Raw genomic sequence first — 6,524 nt, forward strand, 5'->3', positions numbered from 1 at the left:
TCCTAGTGAAGTGAAGTCTTTGTCATGAATGGTGTTAGACGTTAACACTTTGTGGTCAGATCTTATACAAACTCTTTGTATAGGATGCCCCCGCTCGCATGTCCCCAACACGAATGATCAGGATCAGACCATCTGTGACAAGTCACAACACTTGTGACCATTCCACAAAGCGAGCCGCGTCCATAGCGTTACCAGGATTAGGTTTGCCTCCTATATCCATATACTACATACCATTTTGGTTATCACTCAAGACATGATCCACTTGTATGTCACCACATACATACTTGAGTCACATACAGATAACCAAGGATTTTATGTTTATTGGTTTGTGGTAAAGCAAAAATACAAAAATACATCATTCCCAATGAGTAGAACAACGTCTACATACAACACTAAGAAGACTACTGAAGCGTTGATGATCTTCTTGTAGACACAAGGTTCATCAACGTTTTAGTCAAAGCCATACGACTTGATCACAGTATCAAATCGTATGTTCCAAAATCAAGATGCCTGTTTCAGTCCATAAATGGACCGATTCAGTTTGCAAACCTTTTGCTCTTGAGCTTGGGCTATGAATCCCTCGGGCTGCACCATATAAATGGTCTCCTCAAGATTGCCATTCAGAAAGGTCGTCTTGACGTCCATTTTCCAGATCTCATAATTATAATAAGCTGCAATGGACAGAGGATGCGGATCGACTTTAACATGGCAACAGGCGAGAAATTCTCCTCATAGTCGATTTCCTTTACCTGGGTATAACCCTTTGCCACAAGTCGAGCCTTGAAGGTCTGTACCTTCCCATTGGCACCCCGTTTACACTTGTAAATCCATTTACAACCTATAGGGCGAACCCCATCAGGCTGATCTACAAGATCCCATACTGAGTTGAAGTACATCGACTCCATCTCGAGATCTATGGCCTTGACCCATTCATCCCGGTCAAGATCCTTCATTGCCTTCTTTCTTATAAGAAAACGGATCCTCAACGTCGCCATTTGCTACTATAGCAAGGATTTCTGTGAAACCCAGATAGCGAACAGGTGGGTTTGCAACCCTCCCACTACGTCGAGGTTCCCTTAAATCTTGAGGTGGAACCGACCTACTGGATGAACTCCCATCAATAATTCTTGTTGATGTAGTAGGCTCTTCAACAACTCTTGTTGAAGTTTCAGTAGTTTCATTGGAAAGCTCACGTAACACGACTTTGCTTCGTGAACTGTGCTCCATTATATGATCCTCCTCTAAAAAAGTAGCGTTTGTTGAAACAAACACCCTATTTTTCGTTGGATCATAAAAATAACCCCCTCATGTACCTTTGGGGTAGCCTACAAAGAGGCACAACCTTGACCGTGGTTCCAACTTCTTGGGATTAGCCTCAAGCACATGTGCAGGGCAACCCCAAATGTGGAAGTGACGTAAACTAGCTTTACGCCCGTTCCACAACATCAGAGGTGTTCTTACAACACTCTTGGAGGGAACACAGTTGAGTATGTACACCACAATCTCCACTGTGAAACCCAAAATGAGTCCGGTAAGGAAGCGTAACTCATTATCGAGCGAACCATATCTAACAAGGTCTTATTTCTCCTCTCCGCTACACCATTCCGCTGAGGTGTACCTGGTGCTAAGAGTTGGGAAACGATTCCATGTTCTATCAAATAGTCTTGGAATGCCGAGTCCAAAAACTCTCCATCCCGATCCGATCGAAGTGTTTTAATCCGTCTATCCAATGCATTTTCAACTTTAGCCTTGAACTCTTTAAACTTTTCGAAGGATTCAGACTTCCGTTGCATAAGATAAACATACCCGTACCTGGAGTAATCATCAGTAAAACTGATAAAATACTCATAGTCACCTCGGACTCGCACATTCATAGAACCACAAAGGTCAGAATGTACTAACTCAAGAGGCTCCTTGGCTCTAAAACCTTTTCCAGTAAAAGGTCGTTTAGTCATCTTACCCTCAAGGCAAGATTCGCACAGGTAAAAAATTTTCTTCTAACTCACTTAGAAGTCCATTCTTCACCAATCTCTCAATCCTATTGAGATTGATGTGCCCTAAACGTAGATGCCAAAGTTGGGCATTTTCTTTTGGAGAAATTCGTCAACGTTTTGATTGAGTTACGACAATTCTGAATATTTCAGTATTATGGAGGAAATTAATGGCTAACGTCCTTAGCACATATAAATTCGATTCCATATTTGCTGTGCAAATAAAAACACCATCTTTATAAATAAACACTTTATTCAAATTAAAAGAGACAATATATTTACATTGCAATAAACACTTTATAGAAATAAGGTTCCTTTTTAGTTCAGGAACAATATATACATCATTTAAAATAAGAAACATATTCTGTAAAGCTAACTGAAGTCCTCCTACTGCCACAGCTGAGATGACGTGCCCGGTGCCTACTCGCATTGTCATCTCATCTCACCAGCCTCCAGCTGTCGCCAAGATCTAATCCCCTGAAAATAAGAACAAACATGGTTAGTGGCGCCTGAATCAATTAGCCAGGTAGAATCATCATTCTCCACTAAACAAGTTTCAAGCACAAAAAAATCACATTTACCTTTATCGGCCTTGGCTGCTTTCTTCTCTTTCAGATACCGAGGACAGTTTCTCTTCCAGTGTCCATCTTGTTTGCAATGGGAACACTTTCCCTTAGTAACTTGTGGACGCCTCCTTGGGGCGACAGGCGGTGGGTTAGCAGGTGCCTTCCCTTTTCCCTTACCATCATTCTTTTTCTTCCCCTTTGTAGAGTTAGAAGTAGAAGGTGCAGACTTCGTTCCTGAGGTCGAACCTCTATGGAACGTCCTAGAGAATGAAGTAACATTTTCCTCACCATTTTGCCTCTCCTTATTTTTCAGTAAAGATTGGTATGTTTGTAACTTGTTGAGGAGAGTTGTAAGGTTATACTTCACTTTGTTAAGAATCACATTACTAACAAAGTGCAGGAAGCTGTCCGGCAAAGAATGCAGGATTATACTAACCTGGCTACCCTCATCGATGGTAGACCCATTCAACTTTGCCACATTGAAGTGGACCATCATGTTTAGCACATGTTCACGAACAGAGGAGCCTTCTCACATTTTGGAGTTGAATATGTATTTAAGAGCCTCATGCATAAGTTGTTCAGACGGTTGTTCAAACATCCCCTGTAAGAACTCCATGATCTCACGCGCTGAGACCATAGGCTCATGTTTCTTGGCCAAGACTTCAAAAAGACTTGTCAAGATGTAGGCTCGAGCCTTCTCATTCGCCCTTGTCCACCGCTTATATGCCTCCCGAACATTTCGAGCGGCATTAGGAGCTGGAATAGGAGGACAAGCCTCCGCGAAAGCAAACATGAGATCCTCGATGATCAGGATCGTCGTGATCATGTGTTTCCATGTTGCGAAATTATTGCCAGTAAGTTTTTTGGCGCTTAACAACAATAATGTGGTTGTTGCCATTTGAAAATGTTGCTAAAAATACAAACAAAACTTTAATAAAATTTTGCTAAACCACTTTTAAACCAATCAGTTTTGCAAAACAGTTTCAAGTACCCTAAGTTATAGACTTCTATTTTGCAATGATGCCCCAGTGAGGCAGGACAAATGCCACTGGTGGGGTGATCATTACCCCTTCACTGGGATGAGACATTCTCAATCATTAGGCAGAACTAACTCTTGGAACTGAACCTAACAACCACCATTTTTAGGTCCAGAATCGTTAAATTTTAACTATTCTGCGTAAGTGCAACCCCTCGCTTTTGGTGCCAGAGTCCCGCCCTAATGTGCTTACCATAGGGAAAAGACAGATTAGGACAAGAGACTAAATTACCTTATCCTCTTACAGTAGATCAAATTAAGAAACGCGCAAAACTTCCATCTTTTAGGGGGACACTCCCAGGGTGCCTCGAGACGATGCGCAGTAACTTTATTCAACCTAACGAGGGAGACCGAGGAATATGCTGTCGCACTTCCTGCTCCCATTTACTATGAATATTCTCTCCATCCACCTTGATATTGACCTACCTAAACACCATTCGTTGGGGGGGGGCACGCCAAAGGTGCCGCGAGGCCAAGGATAGATCTCATGGTATGGACTATTTAGGAGAAAAGTGAAAGGTTTAAGTGAAGCGTCTCATGCACCAAGTACCTCCCACTAAATGTTCTACCTAAGGATTCATTAACCTAGACAATCCGGCTACTGATTTTAGTCTAAGTCATCTTTTTAAACTCTGCTCATAAACAACGTTTGTCTATGAAATATGAACAAGTTCAAGTAGTCACATTTAAACACTTTAATGGACTGTACTTAACTTGCATGAATGCATTAAATCTATCTAATTCACCTTTCCAGGTAAGTTCCCAGGTAGGGGTGTTACGTTTTCGTCAACTTAAATATCCCATCCTAGATAGAACCCGCCTTAGACAAAATTAAACTGATTAAAAGATTAAAGCCTTAGGGTTGCTAATCATATTAGAACTTTGATCTTAGGTCTATGTGCTCCAAGTTTTAAACACTTTAAAACCATGAATTAAACCTAAGTGAGCATGCATGTCTTTCTTATTTCTTTTAGTTCTAATTTCTTTTTAACTTTTAAAAAGAAACAACTAAAACCATTGCGCACAACTAGGCATTTATAACAATTATAAAATAACCTGTGTCATGCTTCATGCAATGTTCGGTTATTACTATATATAACTTTTATATAACACGTAACAATCAAGCAAACATGCTATCATTCACCCTTATACTATAACATTTATAGTATAAAGATGATGCATGTCAATGCTTGTTATGCATGCATAAATATAACTCTTATATTAATGATGCATGAGCATGCTCTTACATAATAAAATCATGCTTCTCTAAATTATAACAATTACAATAATGAGATGATGCATGACCATTGCATAACCTAAGGTGGGATTTACTATATGTGCATACCATATGACATATAAAAACATACATCGCATGTAATAAGTAAAGGATTAATGGACTGGGATGAGCCTTTACAAAAAAAATGGGAATGAAAAAAATCCTATCTAGTACATTTTTCATTGAGTAAACCGGTTCACAGGCGAACTTGGTCTTGAACCGCCAGGAGGTCTTCATCGTATAGCATACTCCAGTAGGTAGACAATCGTTCAGCGCACACTAGACGATAGAAGCATAAGTAAACAATCGCGTAGACAACGACGAGGCTGCGAAGCCTGACCTTCCATGCGATCGTGTAGCGCGACGACAGGTAAACGATTTACCTTGAGTTACTAATCGATCGTTTAGTCAGTTACTAAGCAATGAAGCTTGCTGACCTAAACGATCGTCTAGCGCCCGTGCCTTAAACGATACACGAGTGTCTCATCGTCTACATGATGTGTGCAACCAGGTAAATAATTTACCTTGCAATGCTAAGTGATAATTTAGTTAGTTACTAAGCAATGAAGCTGGTTGACCTAAATGATCGTCTAGCGCGCCCGCGCATTAAGCGATATGTGAGCATCTCAACGTCTACACGATGTGATACTCAGCGATCAAGTACTCGATCATCAACCCGATGCGACCAACTCTTGATCGTATTCTCCATTGTTTAACCGATACGTTCATCAGCGATCGCGTACTCCTTCATCTTTACGATGCAATCAACGGAGATCGCGTAGAACATCTTCTGCACGATGCGATCAACCCTAGATCGCCTCCTTCCTCGAAGAGCCGCAACGCTTGCCCAGAACTTCGAAGAACGGCTCAAAACATCAAACAAACTTTGAATACAGACTCGATAACGATTATTAATGCCCCAAAACACAAGGGTCTTTACAAATAATCGCAAATGTAAAAGGATCTAAATCAAACCGAGGCTAATCACCCCGAAAGCATCCATTAATCTGGCACATCCACAAAAGATTTAACAATTAAACAGCATTGAAATACACCTACCATGAATGTAAATTTCATTTTGTTGCAACAGATGAAATCGGAATATCAGAACCTGGCTCTGATACCAATTGAAGGATCTCATACCGAGAGTTCCATGAACGTGTTCAGATCGCTCCGATCTCACCGTGACCAAAATACAAATTATATACATTCAACACATATAATTATGTAAATAAATCTAATTATCGGCATGCTCAGAACAAGATAATTAACAGGGAAAGGGTTCCATACCAGTTGAAAACTATCTTCGAACTTTAGAACCCCAACGCAGCGGATCCCTCCAACAGATCTACCAACATCCGGCGGGAACATCGACTGCAATAGCACGATCAATGCGAACATGAACGTCACAATGGGGATGACACCACCACTGATGAGCCCCGGATATTCTCGGAGTGAAAACCCAAAGGGTGGGCTTTGGTGAATTTGGTAGAGGACGGAGGACAAACGAGTTGTGTAGGCGATAAGCAAGTGAGAGAGAAAATAGTGATATCGTATAGCAGAAGTGCTTATCGCATAGAGGAGCTACATGATCATGTATGAAATGTTGAACGATTGTTTAGGAAAAACGTATACGTTCGTTTAGTTAAAACGCG

Source organism: Benincasa hispida, chromosome 2 (genome assembly GCF_027475165.1).
Source record: "Benincasa hispida cultivar pf3 chromosome 2, pf3_genome.v1.1, whole genome shotgun sequence".
In the NCBI taxonomy this organism is placed as follows: domain Eukaryota; kingdom Viridiplantae; phylum Streptophyta; class Magnoliopsida; order Cucurbitales; family Cucurbitaceae; genus Benincasa; species Benincasa hispida.